The 18,864-nt window shown below is 39.2% G+C and overlaps 1 protein-coding gene across 1 annotated transcript in view; it reads right to left on the bottom strand.

Annotated features, from left to right (window-relative positions):
• Positions 1–18,864, bottom strand: part of grin2da (glutamate receptor, ionotropic, N-methyl D-aspartate 2D, a) — a 148,784-nt gene that overhangs the window by 73,213 nt on the left and 56,707 nt on the right. The window lies entirely within an intron of this gene.

Genomic DNA, 18,864 nt, shown 5'->3' with positions numbered 1-18,864 from the left:
AATTGAATCAGCATCAAGCACGCAGCATGCTGATTACAACACCCTGAGACAGGGCTCACGTGTGTGTGCTGTATTTTGAGAGGCTTGACTACGGTGTAGTTCGTAAAGTGGATGAGAACCTGTATACAAGACCGAATTGTGGATCCATCCCATTATCCCTGATGATTTTACCCGCACACGATGCAATACATACGAAAGCCATCACTGTCCAGAGCTGTCCGAGGGCAACGCTGTGTCTGGGATTTCAGCCGGTAACGTTTGGCAAACAATTTGAAATTAATTTCATTTTAAATTTAACATTAACATATTAGGCATGATGCCAGGGAATTAAACTGTGACCCTTATGTAACTTTAGATATAGCTTGAAGTGAAGTAGCTTTAGCTTACGGCCAGAGAGAGCTAGCCAAATCAAAAGCTGAACTGTATTTAATCAGAGCTTCAGGAGCTACAGCAGCTGTCTGGTAATATGAAACTTCCCATTTCGATTCTGGCTTTTATACATTCTTATTTATTAATATTAACAGACTGTGTTGTGCACAAACATGCTGAAACAGCACAGTTCATTGAACAGGCTCATTTTTCAGTAAGTGGTGAACTTGAACGGTTCAGTTTGCAGGAAAAAAGGAGAACAAAAAGTAAATGTGAGCGTTGTTAACATGCAGGGCGCCGAACGCTAGCGGCAAAGTCTTTGTTCATTCGATTTATGTTATTGCTAATATTCTGTGAGCCGAAGAAAGAGGCTCACACTCTCTCTCTGTCTCTCTCTGTCAGAGATGACGAATGCGTGATGTGAAACACAGCACTAATCAAAAAAAAAATATATATATAATATATATATATATATAAGTATAAACATGATCTTTAAGACTGTTTGTGAAAGTGAACCATCTTTAAACGTTTGGCTCTATTGGATCGCAACCTCTTTTCCAGACATATGATCTGAGACAAATTTGGGACGCAGGGCATTTTCTACAGATTTATATTGATAGCATAATATTGAACAATACTTTAGGAGTGGTAGTGATATCATTTATTGTTGTTTTTATTATTTACGTTCTTCTGTACAGCTTGAGTTCCGTTCCGAGACCACGTTCGTAAGTCAAATTTGTTTGTAAGTCAGACAAAGTGAGTCTTATACAACTTTGACACAAATAAACAATGTAAAGCATAAAAAATTATTATTATTTTTTTTTTAAAGTTTTTGTTTCCACATTATATTTTTACGAGACTGAATCCTGGTGACGCAGCGGCGTCAGCTGACCTCGTTTAAAAGGAAAACGGAAAGATGTCGGGGGGAGGATAACGCTACAAGGTGCTTACTGCGCGCTTGAACAGACGCAATTTTTGTCTCAAAGCTGTTTTGGACCGTGAACTCTGTTTTGCTGGGGATTTTTCGAAATTAGGATTATTCACCATCAGGATAGTTTTACAGTTCCTATCATCGTGCTTTATTAAGTCTGTTAGTTAAGCGTTAAGTATTACATCTGTTGGTTAAGCATTATACATTAAGTCCATTGAGTTTATTAGTTTAAGCATTTAGTATTATACTCGTAAGTTGTATTGTGACATCAATTCATAAGTTGTTCTGTGACATCATCCCACAGTTGTGTAGCTGCATGTCTATCACGCACGTTAGTTGTTTAGTTGTTGTTAAGACACGGAAGGATACAGAAAGGTGTGAAGAACACAAGCTTTTGACCGTGAGACTGTAAGCTAAAGGATACAGTAAAATGAGTTGTTGTAACTGTAATCTACCGAAGCTACAGAACACAGCAAACGACTTGTCGTGACTACAGTGGATTTATGCAAGAAACTGTAACAACCGTTGTACTCTGATGTTGAAAATAAAACAAGAGACAAAGAAATCAACGGACGTCTGGAGTCGCGAGTAACACTGTGTAACAAGAATGATACGCGTCAGAACTTTTGAATAACATGCACGTACTGTTCATATCTGTGACTTGCTGTACTGGGTTGTTTTAACGGTGCTGATCAAAATGATCTCTTAATTTTTACAAATCGGGTGGCTCTCTACTGTGATGATGTAAAATACACAGCCACAAGTCGACAGCCACATCAACACACCGCTGCCAGTCTGGGTCTGTGACACCAAGTCTTTTCAAAAGACATCAGATTTGCAACATCCACAGTAATGCAAAATCACATGGGGGGACGTCTGCTTTAACACAACTAACCTTATTCGCCGGATAAGAACGATGCACTGTGAACATGAAAAGTTATCCGCAAAGGCAACAGCTTACGCTTGTACGTCGGCCCTCATTTACTCACCTAGAGCAGAAGCTCTCAAAACACTCGAACCATTATCACAAAAATAACAATGTAGAGAGAAGTAAAGCAGTTCTCAGGTCTAGTTGAGGCAGCCCAGGCATACCTTTCCGCTCAGTGCGAGCGGTCTGACAGTGAGCGCCTTCACGCATTCTCTTATGATGAGAGGAACAGACTGTCACTAAAAAATACAGAAATTCTGATCCTTATAAAGAGACGCCTGCCCTCGCTGCTTAGTAATGAGTAGCCATGGCTGGCTCGCCAAATACAAACTGACTGACGTGTGTGTTTATTTAAAACAGTCGATGCATTTCGATTTGTTATTCATTGACGCAGATGTGTTCCATGTGCTGCGCGTTATAACCAGTGAGTAGTCAGCGTTTTACATAAGCATGCTGTACTGTATCAGCGTGTGTGAGAACCGTTCGAGTTAAGGAATGCAAGATTTTCGCTCTTTAGTCGAACATACTGTAGGCTATTCTACTGGTTAAATTTTCTTTACAGTCTACATGAAATAATAAGAGAATGGAATATGTGGAATATGTTCCCTTCCAATAAATTAAAGTTTAAAAACGATGACTTTGGAATAGTTATTTTTTTACAGCTATAATTTGTAAATAAATAAATAATACTGCACAATAAATAGAACACTTTAATTAGTAGATCCTCACACACACCTGTGATCAGCGATCGGTATCGTGATCAGCTTTCTGTAATCAGGATTGGTGATCGAACCCAAAACCCCTGACACCCATACTGTAGTTTGTATATCCTTTTTTAAATTTTTTTTATCTTTAATATTGTTATTTTATATAGTTATTTTAGTTTCACCATCCTTGGTGGGTTTCCTCCCATAGTCCAAAAACATGCAGATTAGGCCAATTGGAATTCCTAAATCGATTGTGGTGTATGTGTGTGTGCACCCGCCTTGTGCGCTAAGTCTCCTGGGATAGGCTCCAGGCCCCCCCACAACCCTGCATAAAGGATAAAGTGGTATAAAAGAGGAGAGGACATGAGATGACCTTCACTGGCCCTTCCCTCTCTTTTTTTAAGCTGTCAACTGTGATAATATCTGTATGGTCTATTTCTTGAATTGCAAGCGCAAAAAAACAAAAATAAATAAATAAATAAATAAAAACAGCAAAAAATAAATGCATAAAAAAATCGTCAGCTATGAACGTGAACGTGTTCATTTTAATGTGTTTGAACATTAAGTTAGCTCTTACAAATTCTGAACCTCTACAACACTGACAAGGGATCGGTGTCAGTACCTATATCGAAAAATTTTTAAATGTTAAGTATATCTTAGCTAAGACTAAGATCAATTTGATTCAAACTGAGATTTTTAAAAGTACAAAGAAGTAAAAAGAAAATTCAATTTTTACATCAAATCCCATGTCATGCGTGAGGATGTGAGCCAATCGTAGCGCATCAGGGCGGGACTTGCATACAGTACATCATGTGTTTAGCTCCAAATCATATCAATTCCCATCAAGTAATGTGATTATTTTAGCTGCTTTTTTTTTCATTTTAAATTATGAATTTTAAGGGGATTTTTTTTGTATCTGGGAAAAAAATATCGCAAACCTGAAACCTAGGAACAAAAGGAACAGATGAAAATGGCAGCTGCAACAGACTTCAGGTTGTCTTCCTGTGTGCATTTTCTCACCCAATCTGCATGTGTTTCTGGAAATTTATTCTCGTCCAGGAATATGAAATGTAGAAAATTTGCATAGTATGAATTAGCTAGTGACATCTCTCTGCGGGTGTCGTTTTCACTATGTCCAAAAACATTTTTACAAATGTTTCACTCACTGGTGAAATGGAATGCTTTTCTCAAGCCAGTAGCTGTTGTTATAATCAATTGAGCTTAAATCACAGGTTCGAATCCCGGCTGATGCGACTGTATACCCTCGCTTCAAGAGTTTAAGGTTGCCGACCCCTGTTTCAAGGGACTTGGGCGTAGCTCAGTGGTTAAGACATTGGTCTACGGTTTGGAAGGTCCCAGGTTCAAATCCCATAAGCACCAAGTTTTTCCTGTTAAGACCCTTAACGCTTAGATGTATAGTAAGATAAAATGTAAGTTTCTCTGGATAGGAGCTGAATTATCAGATAAATTATTTATCAGATGGTCTTCTGTCTTCAGTAAGTAAAAAGCAGCTCAAAGAGGTTGTGATCGGGGGACCGGCTTAACCCCTTTAAGAAAAGTCAATCTCTTTGCCTTAAAACTCAACTGTTTAATGAAAGATTAAAGGGAAACGGAAACCGGTCTTGCAGGTTTGTTTTGATGAGGAAGTCTCCGAACATCAAACGGTGCATTTGGGGTTTTCGGATATTTCCAAAGTTTTAAAATTGCTTTGTAAACATGTACTGTAAATGGTATCACTTCTGAAATATAGGAATGGCATCATAGAAAAGTTACCAAATGATCATATCGATACGTGCCTTGATGTGGGAGAGACCCAACGATGGGTGGGAATTGACTACAACTAAATTTAGGAGCACCACCGCTCTGACTGGGCCATTCCAAAACACCGATCTTCTCTTCTGAAGATAATGTATTCCTTGGATAACTTTGGATAACACAGAAAGTGATTTTTAACCTTTTAAAAGATGTCTGCAGTTTTTACGCTAAACATATTAGTAGTAGGAGCTATCCATGATTCCCTCGAACTAATCTAGAACTCCAGTTCCAGCTGGAAAAAACAGCCCATAGCACGATGTGCACCAAAGGCAGCACAATAGCATAGATGTTTTATGACTCAGTGGTTACCGGGGCCATCTTTTACACCGTAGTGTGCCGGGGCAGCAGAGTGAAGACAGCCGATGCCAACAAGCTTATTAGGAAATAATGGCTCTGTCATTGCAGTGGAGCTGGAGTCTCCGGTGGAGGTGTCTGAGAGGAGGATGCTGAAGAAACCGGAGGATCCCATGCTGCTCAAATGTGGAATGAGACCACCATAGAACGCCACAGGAACTCTTTTCTTCCTATGCCTATCAAACTTTATACCTCCGTGTCTGTTGATATGGACATCAGAATCTGGTTCTGCTATTCTTATTGGTACTGGATATCGCATTCTACTTTTTATTTATCTTACGTTTACTTTGTGGATATATTATTTACATTTTACTTTATTTATGATGTCATTTTATTGCTTCTTATATGATAATACTCTATTTTCTCTTGAAGCAGTCTCTGGCACAAGAATTTCCTAAAGGTCCAGTCCAGTCAAGTCTTGTGCCACCGTGTTTAGGTATGGTGTTCTTTGGTTGGTCTTGTTTTTGCACCCAAGAAGTTCTCCCTTGGTCTCTATAAACAATAGCACATTTTCTCCCCATGAGAATTAGCTTCCATCTAAGCACACTTGCCCAAACCTGTAAAGAATACAACAGACTGCTACTTCATATGAAGAGGATAAGCAGTACTTGTCAGATATTCGTTCAGCTCCTTTAATGTTTTTGAAGGTCTCCTGGCAGCCTCCCAGAAGTGTTTTCATTTTGTTCTTTCACACATATATATATATATATATTTCACAATTTTCATTTTTATTTTATTGGTTACTGTATTAGATTATGGGTCAAAAAAGATCCGACATGACGTACCGTTTAGATTTATTTTTCGTTGAAGCACTTTTACAGAAACCCCCCTATCCCTGGACATCCATGCGATTATCCAATCACGTGGCAGTGGCACAATGCACACAACCATGCATGTACACATCCAGATATTAAGGTACAGACATTCTCAGAATGGGGGGACGATGTGATCTCAGTGGCTTTGCCCATGGCTAGATTGTTACTGGTTTGAGAGTGGACATGAGTCTCCTGGGATTTTCATACACAAGTTTTCACAGAATAGTGCGATAGTGCTGCAGATAGAAATGCCTTGTTGATAATAGAGATCAGGGAATAATGGCCAAGGTTAAACATCTATTACAGTAGCTCTGAATAATGAATATTCATACAAAGTTATTATAATATTTTAAATTTGTTATTTTTGTATTATTATTTAATTCCAAATATTAAGATTATGGTGATCCTGTAGCATTAAAATAAAACGTGGTGAATTTATTGTCGCTCAAAATACGCGTCACTGTCGATGTGCGACACCCGCCGGCATGGCATGTGATTTATTGAGCTTTCGGGCCCTGGTTTTATTCAGGTTGACCTCCGACTGCACGCTTCAGTACACGCGACAAAAGGATGTCGGCACACAGAAGCAGACGGAATTTTTGGTTTGCTGCAGGTGGATGATTTAAGTCCGGCTTTTTATCTCATAAATACGAGGACTCAAAAAGACAGTGAGTATTTCATTTGAAAGTAATCTTTAACCCGCATTTAAACATTTAAAATGTTTTTGTTGTTTTCATTTTTCTCTGTAGCAGTTCATTGATTTCATGAATGCAAGACACTATAGTTTTTTTATTCATAGCATAAAAGTAAAAAAAGATATTGCAATGTTATTTTCATTTTGCATGTCTAAGTGGTTGTGTGGATCCAAATGGCTCTTTGAGTTTTTAAGGTTGCCGACCCCTGACCCCTGAGTTGCTACATGTTTGTGGGACCGTGTGTCTTCAGTGTCTTCAGTCTTCATTTGGGGTTTTTTTTTCCGATATGTCCAAAGTTTTATAATTGCTTTGTAAACGTAAAAATATGTGAAAACTGTTGAAGTTTAATGTTAAATTAAATTAATCTAATTTCCTACAGTAGATTGTGCTGGAAAAAAAGACATGTATGTCATTTATACAGTATTTGCACAATCCTGACTCCCTTTTATATTTCATAAAATATAGTAAAGGCAAATATGCTTAAAATCCTCTGGGTTTGAAGGACCTCTTAAGCTCTTGGGTAGCTGTTACCGTATGTTTTGGGTCAGTATGCATCTGTATTACAAAGCATCATCCTATCAGTTTTGCAGCATTTGAGTGAATCTAAGCAGAACTTATAAACCTATACTCTTCAGCTATACTTCTATCAGCAGCCACATCATCAATAAGCACCGGTGATGACTCAGTTCTATTGGCAGTCATACTGTACATGACCATACTACAGTATAACACTGCCTCCGTCATGGTACATGGGAGTCAAGCCCAACCCCGACCCTAACCCTAATCCTAACCTTAGGTACTTGGTACATTCTTAAAAATAAGTCTTGAAGACCTGAGCAAAACCAAAGATCCTGGAAGGCCATGAAATTGAAGCAGAGAGGTGTAGAATTCTAACAACTACAGTACCAACTTTAAATTTAACAATTGGAATAAATGGCAGACTTTTATCTCCTTAATTTGTAATGAATTATAAAATAATTGTAAAATGGGACACAGCCTGTGACAGCCTGTGAAAATAGTGTGATTCTTGTTCATTCTTCTTAAACCCATTAAATTTAAAGATAAAGTTCTATATGTGTGCTTTATTACAAATCTATCGTGTTGGTGTGCAGAGATAATAGAGATAGTCCAAAATCCCCATCAAACTGTACACCTGGTAGGAAAAGTTAAGTTAAGTTAATTTATTTATACAGTATAGCACATTCAAAACAACCGATAGTTGACCAAAGTGCTTTACATAACAAAGTAAAAAAATAAATAAATAGAAAATCATTCGAAAACAACAGAACCATCAAATTATCAATACAAAACCACTATAACACATGTTTAAAAGCCTCGGTAAACAGATACGTTTTTAAGTTTCGATTAAAAAAATTCAACACTGTGAGCTGAACGGACATGGAAAGGGAGCTTGTTCTAAAGGGTGGGCCCGGACACAGAAAAAGCACGGTCGCCTCTCCTTCTTAATCGACTTTTTTCGTAATTGTGAGCAGAAGTTAATCAGATGATCTACAGTAAGTGCTCTCTGTGGACAGTATGGGTGAATCAAATCACTCATATATTGGGGCGCTACCCCCTTGATCGCCTTAAAAACAAGAAAAAAAGCTATTTTAAATATAACTCCACTATGCAACCAATGTAACAAAACTAAAATCGGAGTAATATGACAAATTTTTTTTGATTTAGTCAAAAGTCATGCTGCAGCATTTTGAACCAACTGCAGACGGGCTAGTGCCGAGTGACTGACCCCATAATATAGCGCGTTTCCGTAATCTAAGCGCAAAGAAATAAAAGCATGAATCAACGCCTCAAAGCCATTGAAAAAAAACAGCCCCTCACCTTACCCAAAATCCTTAAATGATAAAAGGACGACTTCACCACAGCTGATATTTGCTTCTTAAATTCAAAATCTGAGTCAAATATCACCCCAAGAGTCTTCACGTGTGATCCAATATAGGGTGACACTGGTCCCAAGGCAGGGGGGTTAAGATTTCAACAACCGACGGTTGTTGTCCAAATAATAATATCTCAATCTTGGACTCATTTCAATTTAAAATATTTGTAGCCATCTATTTTTTTTAAGTCACATAAACATAACATATAACATAAGGGTTGCAACGATTTCGGATTTCTGAATTTTAAGGGCAGATAAAGCTGCGTGTCATCAGCGTAACAATGATAGGAAACTCCATATTTTGTTATTATGTGGCTTAAAGGCAACATACTGTATATAACAGAAATAGGACGCAGCCCAGTACAGACCCTTGCGGAACGCCATACAGAAGAGGGGCTGGAGCAGTCAATGATTCATTAAAAAAAACAGAGAAGGTTTTAGAATTCATAAACGATGAGAACCATTTCAATACAGTACCTGAAATACCAACCCACTGTTGAAGGCGCTCTAACAAGACACCATGATCTATGGTGTCGAAAGTGGCACTAAGATCTAACAACATTAACACTGCGCAATCCTTCGAATCCACAGACATAAGCAAGTCATTTGTAACTTTATCCAGTGCAGATTCGGTACTGTGTTTTGCACGAAAAACTAATTGAAATGGATTCAGAATATTATTTTCAATAAGAAATGATTGAAGTTGGTGATAAACAAACTTTTTAAGTAGCTTAGAAAGAAATGGGAGCTTCGAAATGGTCTATAATTCGTCGGGTCATTAAATAAACATTTTCAGGAGGACTTACTGTATTAAAGTACTTATTGCATTTATTTAACAATTAAATTAGAAAAGAATTTTTCTCGTGCTGTTTTCACAGCATCTTGAAATTTGACTAATGATTCTTTCAAAATTTGATAAGAAACTTGCAATCTGTCCTTCCTCTATTTTATTTCAGCTATTTTATTTCCTTTTTGGTCGAATTCTTTTCCAAGGCACTATACAATCTAAAATAGTACCGCAAGTAAAATTAAAGTTACAAACTAGTTCATCTAGAGCAGAAAATTCGAATATATTCGTGGATGAAGAAGAAAATGCCTCTATAAACGGTGTTACTGTATTATTGTTTACCAACTGTGCGTAATGCGGAGAAGGGCGACAAATATTAAATGTGTCCTGCACATGCAAATTAAACACAATGGTCATATGATCAAAAATACCATTATTACATGTTTGGATATTCTCAATATCAAGGCCATAAGCTTAAAGTCCAGAATATGACCGCGCTCACAGGTCGGCCCAGAAACATCCTGCTTCATAAAGCAATCATAGTGAGAAACTCGGAGAACTCCTGTATAAAATTAGCATTTGGTTTAGGCGGTTGGTATACCATGCAGCAAAGAACAGGTTTCCCAATATTGATCTTAAAAGTCTGCAGTTCAAAACTTCTATAAGATGCCGCCGGTAACAACCGGCAACTCCAACTATAAGCCACCTCCTCTGAGAATTAAAACAGCTACAATCCTCAGGGGTTAGAAAAGCAGTCTGATCAACATTTACCCATGTCTCACAAAGAAATAAACAATCCAGCCCACCAAATTTTTAAATAGTTATTTAAAATAAAAGATTCGTTAAAAATTGGCCTTGCATTGATCAGCGCAATCCTCAGAACTTAAACGGGGGTTTGAAAAGCGCACAATAACGTATCAGCACCTCCCGGTTCACACCACGATACTCGTGGAAACATGTCCCATTGCTGCCCCCATCTGGGTGCCGGGCCCAGCCCCACCGGCCCCACTGGGACCAGGCACGTCCTTCGAAAGGTTGGGGCTAGGTGGATGAGAACCGTGGCGGCTCCCATGCCGCCGCGGATCAAGTCCCAGTTAAAGCCTAGCTTTACTAGCCACCTTCATCGTATTGTATCTGTAGGCCGGAACGGCAGCCTCGTCTCCTCTACCTCATTCGCGTCCTAGGGGGTAGAGGCGCATAAATGACAGCGTTGCGACTTGCCTGAACATGGTCTCAAGTATTTCCTGCACATCTGAAATCCACCGGATTGAACACTCTTCATACCGTGTCGTATGCCCAGAAGTGTCTGCTGGTCGTAATATAAAAACGGACAATGCCGATTCACAAAAAAATAAAGATAGAAGAACAGATTATAAAATAACTAATTGCCAGACGCACCAGCAAACAAAGGCGCCATCTTGATGACGTCAATTTGTATATTTGTTTTACAATTTACTCGTGTTCAGAACTACATATGCCAGTCAATCACTCCTACAAGGCTTCTTACTAAATAGCAGGTCTCCCCTGGGTCATAAGTACCACATTCTTTTGACTTCATCATCATTCCCTAGTCGAGGTAGATAAAAGGGAAAGGCAGCTTTGTGCAAAAAAAAAAAGGGGGGGGGGTGCTTTTTTTCGAGAACAAGGAGATTGGGCCAAGACCCTGGAAGACTGATATCTAGACGGTATGTGCAGACTAGCAGTGGGATCAAGATTAAAAGCATGTCCCTGCTTTTAAATACACATTAGTTATTCTGTCAAAGCTCTGCCTTTTCAGAAGAGATGGACTGGAGAGAATTGGTAGTGCTGCACTGTGACAAAGGGAGCCGTATGAAATGTGATTAATTGCCACGGGTAAGTGGGAAAGGATGACTTGGCTCAGTGGTTACCCCTCCACCCTCTAAAGTGGAGAAAACAGATCCTGCCAGTGGAATCCTTGCTCTCACGCAGTGCCCTCCTTTTATACAAAGAGGGGGAAAAAAAGCATCTGTTACCAAGGAAACCACACAATTTGATGAATCAAGTGGAAACTCAGAGAAGTATAGCAATAATGGCATCCACACATTTAATGTCTCACCAATTAGCCAACCATGGAGGCGCCAGGCTTGGGGTAGGATGTAAATCTGGAATCACTGTGAAAGGGTTTCAAGAATCTTACTATGTCTTTATTAATGTTCTCCTGTCGGATCGTCATTTGTTTTGGTTCCCTTCACTTTTTAAGTTAAAGTCAGTAATGTCAGGATGCCATGCACTAATGTAGTATATATACAGTATATATATATATATATATATACTGTATGGTGTTTATGGTGCTGTCATAAATGCAGAAATATGAAATGAAAATATGAAACCGTTTATTTTAATAAAATTTATGTTCTTGATTGCTTTTTCTTTTCTATGTCACCTGCGATGTTATAATTCCACAAGCGCATTCACCGGAGAATAACATTACGTCATCAAACCACGAAGAAGTCGCAGTTTGAATGACGTACAGAACGCAATGCCTCAGGAAATCAGATCTGTCTGTTTACACGACAATCACATTAGCACATATCTGATTTAGATCTGATTTATTTCCACATATGAAGGAGGCCTGAAACTGATCTCGAAATATCGGAATACATGCGTTTTTTTTCCTGTTTACACGGACATAAAACATATCCGATATGTGTCACGTATGAGCAAAAAATCGGAATTGGGTCACATTTACCTGACGGTGTAAACGTAGCCAAAATGAACAAATCCTTTTTGGGTCATTCAGTTCATTTCATTCTTTTGATCAGAAAAACATAATAAAATGTTACATTTTTAATAAACAGACCCCCAGCACATCTACATACACAAACGTTTTCTATAGTTTCAGTAATGAAAATATTATAATGCGGCTAAGGACATATAAAGTACAGAATTAGCAGCTCACCCCTCATATCTTCTGGTCCGAATCATTCATTCTTTTGTCACGTGACTCCCGTAGACATTATGCAGTTCAATAGCATCTATGGGGGTCATGTGACAAAAAAAAGAACAACTAGAAGACTCATGAGAAGAACAGGTTTATACTGGTTTCTGTGTAATGCACTGGATAGCGTTTATAAAAGTCACGCGACAAAAGAACGAATGACTTGGACTAGAAGACTCATGAGATAAACCACTCATTTCTGTTTCCTGTACATAACCTACGGAGACTTTGCGCATGCGTGTCCAGTAGAAAATAAACAAATCATTCTCTGAGACTATTCATTCTTCTGAGTCACATTAAATACTCGTTCAAAAAGAACAAATCTTTCATGAACAACCCATCATATTCAAAACCAATCACGGAAGCAAGAACAAACATCTTATAACATTATGTCACAATATATATACACAATCTAACTAGTCCCTAACACAAGGCTGAATCCCAAATCCAGCTCTAACCCCTGATCAAGGGCACTACTTTGTGGGTGGAATAAGGGATTTTACATCCTACATAGTGCACTAGCTTTCCATTTACCGCTATTTGGGATTCAACAGAAGTTAGCAGATACTTTAAAGTGGAATAAATGGAAATATAAGATAGAAGTTCTGCATTTTTTTAATTTGTTGATATAATATTGTGATATTATAATAATTTTTTTACAGGCCATTATGGAAAAAAGGCTTGTGATATAGACCATGCCTGCATTCATTTTTAATGCAAAAAAATGCTTGTTTTATTCAGATTTTTAGTACTTAACAAATAAAGATAATGGTATTGGACAGATTCTTTGTTCACTCCTGGGATACTGTCTGTGTGTCTATGTCACATGTTCTCAGCGTGCTGGCATGGACTCCCTCCAGGTTCTCTTAATAGCCTTATTAAGTGCTCTTTTATAGGCTGGCAGCCATTTATTGTGGGCGGACGGTAGATAAAACGAAATTGCAGTCGTTGCAAATGAATATGATTATCCTGACTAGAATCCTTTCTGCATCCTGTTCATGGCATATCATTTTCAATATATAAGACTTTTCCTAGATGTTAATTTTTCTAAAATATTGTTTAAGCTGTATTTCATTTAGAGTGGTGAGGAGTAGTGGTTAGCACTGTGGCCTCGCAGCTCCAGGGTTCGAGTCCCACCTCGGGTCCGTGTGTATGGAGTTTGCATGTTCTCCCAGTGCTTGATGGGTTCCCTCCCAGTGCTCTGGTTTACTCCCACAGTCCTAAGACATGCAGATTAGGCTTAATTGGTCTGCCCAAATTGCCCGTAGTGTGTGTGTGTGTGTGTGTGTGTGTGTGTGTATGTGTGTGTTTTGGGCCCTGCAATGGATTGGCACCCCATCCAGCATGTACCCAGAAAAGGTACATGGGCCTGATATTCAGCATAACATCATGGCCTCAAGTGTGATGTTGCTTTTTTTACACAGTTATATAACAGTTTTACAAACAACATATCAACAAATTAGAATTTAAGCAGTTTTTTGCTCCACCAAGACATATTCTTCCACGACTGGTGAAGCTAGCGACCGAATGTAGTTTTAAATTCTTGCCTGTACTATGGAGCCAAAAGGTGAGCATATAAAAACCGTACAGTTGTGAAAACCTCTGTGTACAAGAAGTTTCAATGCAACCTAATTAAAACTTATTCTGCTTTAGAATATCAGCTAACTTCCAAAGTTCTGGAGTTGGAATCCCAAATAGCGTTAAAAGCACAAAGCTAGCATGTTGGGTAGGGTGTATATTCCCTTATCCCACACACCTAGTAGTGCCCTTGAGCAGGGGCTAGAGGGGGATTTTGGATTCAGCCTTGTGTTAGAAGCTAGTTACTCGGGTTAACTGTAAACAAAACATGGACGGTTCAGAGGCAATTCGGAATGACTTAGGAGTGATTACTAAGAAGACAGTGTGTTGTTTAAGACATTATCAAAAGCGCGTTCTTGCTGAAAGTGGGTTCGAATGTGTGTTTTGGCAGGCAGTTGCTCAATCCTCAGTACTACAGCCCTGCTTTTACCCGTGCTGATGACAGACAATTAGTGTATTTAATGATCGCTAGAACCAAGTGATATGTATAGTTTAACTTCCCAGTGCTGTTGCGATCAATATCGGCACTCGTGGAATGGGCTCTCGTGCAATCAGATCGCTCTTTTAAATAGAACTACAACATATCTTGTATAGTTTCTGTCCCAGTTTTGTCTATTATTTGTTTGCAGAAAAATATTGTAATATTGCCAGTATTGTAATTGGAATGCTCTCGACTGAATGATTTCTGCACTGGCTCCAAAAGCTCATTATCATTCTGTAGGCGACATGGTGGCCTCGCACCTCCAGGGTTGAGGGTTTGATTCCCAGCTCGGGTCAGTGTGCATAGAGTTTGCATGTTCTCCTGTGCTTGGTAAGTTTCCTCTGGTTCTCCGGTTTCCTCCAACAGTCCAAAGACATGCAGATTAGGCTACTTGGCGTTCCCAAATTGCCCATTGTGTGTGTGCGTGCCTAAGATGGACTTGCACCTTGTCCAGAATGTACCCTGCCTCGTGCCTAAACTTTCCTGGGATAGGCTGTACAGGATCAGCGGTAAAGATACTGTAGTTTCCCTTCACACTTCTACCACACACAGTTCCACAGCATTTAACATTTATTTAGCTTTCTTCTCCAGCTGCCTTGTCCTTCTGTTTTTCTCTGTGCACATACTGTACTCGGCATGGAGACCCCCACTGATGTGCAGACACTGATTAGGGTCTGCAAAGTCCCACTTCTTTGACACTGGGGAGAATGAATGTCTCAAGTCAGTGAAAGCAGAGAAGCTCTGCTGGTGTGTGTGACAGCCCCGACGGAATTGAGTCAGTCACCTTTGGATCAGATGGAAGGCGTCATTTAATATGACTCTGCTCTGTAGCATTACACATACCAGCTCAGCTACCCTTTCTCTGAACCCATCCTCCTAAGGAGGCTTGACATAAAGGCCACAGTTTTATTCAAGAAAGTAGATATTGAGACAAGGAACATTTAGGAGCACATGGTAGTATTCCTACTCAAACGTTAACTTATCTGATTCACAAAGTTGGGTAATTAGAGCAAATTTATTCGGTAGGAGTCTCTGAATTCCCACACTTAAAAGAGTAGTAATATGTTTATAAAACCTCAAAGAGGTGCCACTCATCATTATTGCACTGGAGGCTCACCCTTCAACTCCCAAGGTGGGTTCCTATGAAACAATGAAGGATGGAGATGCTTTTGTACGAAGTAGTAAAGAGTCTATGAAAGTCCAGAGTCTAGGAAAGTTCCCAGACATTGTGGTGCCACTGCAATGACCGCCACATATAACCTTCAGGCTTGGTTGGGACATGGCCTGACTGAGGGCACCAAATCCTCCTTTCCATCACCAATGGAGGACTCTCTGACCTAGCTGCTAAATTCTATGCAGTGTACTTTACAATGTAGTGGCATATAATTAGATTTCCAGCAAATGGTGTACCATCCTATGCTATATGCTTATGCTCTCTGGATATGCCATGGGAATCCATAATTTCCTGTGAAGATTTGGCATTGGCGATTTTTTACCTAGAGAAAAAATTTCTTGCCTCTTGATAACTACTTCTGTGTCATGACTGTATAATACAAGCTTTCTTGTCAAGAGCATGTCCACAATACCAGCATATCCACTATATTAAAAATTAACAAGCGTCCATGCAAAGCAAAGAGAGAGAGACACTCAAACCCATGCCACCATAAGTGCCAGAACTTTGAGCATAACAACAACAATGTGGAAACAGCTCACCTTACAGTGGGGACCAACAGGTTCCAGTATGCTATGCTCATGGTATCTCAGAATGCATGAACTGCATCAGACAAGCTTAGCGTATGAAGAAGCAGGGTCTTTAGAAACCAGTTCGACCATTTTATATATTAATTTAGACAAAATAACAACCAGCCTTCGTGTAAACAAGAATAAGGGAAACTTCTTGTTTAGAAACTCTACATTTTTAATTGTGCCATTCCTCAAGTGGGAAAAAACGCCATGTGACAAAGGAGCCCCTTTGTTTGGGTCTGATATTGACAAGGCCCTGATCCCTGGTAATGGAGCAGCTGGTGAAACCACAGGTTGAATCCTAGCAGCAATCTCATCTGAACACAGAGATCTGCTGAATTCATTGCCCAAGAAGTTATGGTTTTGACTATAGGGCATTTGTGTTTCAGTCCCTACCCTTGAGCGATATGCTCTAAGGGACCTCATGAGGGTTTTAAGTGTGTGACTTTTCAGCCTAAAGTTTGTACAAGCTAGACAGGACCCTGCACTGGAGCATGAAGCTAGATAGGAATGCGTGTGTTGACTGAGGTCTGTTCCACTTAATGACCAAGAAGATGGTCTTGGACTCTGCTGATACAGGCAGTTTTTTGATGATGGCTTGTAACTCACTCAATAATTTGAGACTGAAACTCCCACGAGAAGTTTTTCTTACCCGAGTCTCCAAAAACTTTACATTAACTTAAACACCTCTCATGTTATATTGAACTTGCAACCTCATTACACACAGACATATCAAGGACTGATTTATCATCATACTATCTGATATCAAGCAAATGAGGATGGGTTTCCTGTTGAGTCTGGTTCCTCTGGGTTTCTTCCTATTGTCATCGCAAGGGGCTTGTCTTGCCACTGTTGTCCTTGGCTTGCTCATCAGGGACAAACTGATAGTTATATTCTATATTTTTCTCTTTACATTTTCACATATATTTCCATAATTCTTTTAATGTTTAAAGTTGCTTTGTGTTAAAAGCTTGTATACAAATAAAACTGTATTGGGAATTGAATTGAAACATCTGTCAGGACACATCTGTCATATTAACTAAAAGGAAAGTGTCCCAACCCTAGCAGTAAAACTGTTAACCACTTTTATTGCCAGTACGATCAATACACAAAGGTATAAATATATAATATGTCCACACTTAGGCATCAGCAGCATCCAGCACCTGGACAGCACTTATTGCCATTGATGGAACGCATTCAACAAACGAGAACTCAGAAGACACAACAACTTGGAGGTCACTAAAAAAAACAAGTCTCCAAGTTGTACAACCTGAGCTCCTTAATACCTTAATAATTGATTTAATCTAGTTTTTTTTTTACCCTTATAGATTTTTAGCCTGATGTCTTGGGAAAGCAACTCAGCAATCAACTCATCAACAGTCGTCAACGAACAAAGGACTTATTATCCCATTAAAACAAATGCACTAGAAATTTACACTGCACTGAGTAGGTTTAGTCATTTTGATTGGTGGTTTGGTTTCATGCCATTTGCCTTTCAGTATTTGAATGAGTAAGGCAATCTTTTGAATTTGAGACTGTTGAAAACCATAAAGGGGGGAATAACTGGAAGGGCAAAGAAACATAGATATGAGTATAGATGGGAATAATTTTGTCTTTAAAGAAGACAACATCTCGGAAAAATACATGTGGGTGATTAAATTACTTTAATTGTAGAATAACTAACAGTATTAAATTTAAAAATAGCAAAATGATAAAGGGTAATTTTGCTCTAAAGCGTGGTATCCAGTGGCAACACCCTGTGTCCTTCAAGGCCTCCAGTCCAGGCACTGTACTGTAGCTCTCAAAATAAAAACAAAATTCTTGTTTCTCAGTATCTCGGTTTCTCAGTTACTCAGATCCAGACGACTGGATCAATTCGGTCTTCAAAATGACACAGTTCTCCATCAGTGTCACAATCTTCAGCATCACCGTTGATTTACATGATGTGTCATTTTCTCAAAGCAAGATCTCACCTCTTTGTACAAGAAGTATATTTTGTTTCTTCATTCACCACTTTTACTCTGTTGGACACGAGCATGCTTAGGCACGTCACTTTCAAACTTTCGTTCTTTATTTTTGTACAAACACACTCACTCCTCCATCATCTATACCAGGGGTGGGCAAGTTCAGTCCTAAAGAGCCGCAATCCTGGGTACAGGATTCAGCTCCAACCCCAATCAAACACACCTGAACAAGCTAATCAAGGGCTTCAGGATTACTGAGACTATAGGCAGGCGAGATTTTTTTTAAGTTTGGAGCAATCTGATGGACTCTCTTGCTCTCTTCCCCTCATCTATACAATTTTATTCTGTGTACAGGGTGATGGGGGGCTGGACCCCAGGAGACTTAGGGCATGAGGCAGGGTACACCCTGGACGGGGTGACAATCCACTGCTTGGCACACACTCATTCACACACTAGGGCAATTTGGAAACAACAGTTAGCCTAAACTTCATGTCTTTGAAGTGTGGGAGGAAACCAGAGTACCCGGAGAAAACCTACCAACCACGGGGAGAACGTGCAAACGTGCACACAGACCTGAAGTGGGAATCGAACCCAGAACCTGCAGGTGCAGTGCGACAGTACTAAACACGAAGCCACCATTCTGCCCAGCAAGAGTTCAACAGAACTAAATCACTATGTCTTATTTTGAGCTCTCTAGACCCTGACTAACTCTATCTATAGAGTTTTAAAGAGTTGAGCATAGTTTGGATTTTCATGCAGAAGCTCTATAAAATCAAATTGCATGTTTTTAGAGTACAAAAAGTCTATAAAACATGCACCTCTAGAAATTTACAGAACTTATGCA

Source organism: Clarias gariepinus, chromosome 28 (assembly GCF_024256425.1).
Source record: "Clarias gariepinus isolate MV-2021 ecotype Netherlands chromosome 28, CGAR_prim_01v2, whole genome shotgun sequence".
Taxonomy (NCBI): Eukaryota; Metazoa; Chordata; class Actinopteri; order Siluriformes; family Clariidae; genus Clarias; species Clarias gariepinus.
This window is presented reverse-complemented; position numbering and strand designations above follow the sequence as displayed.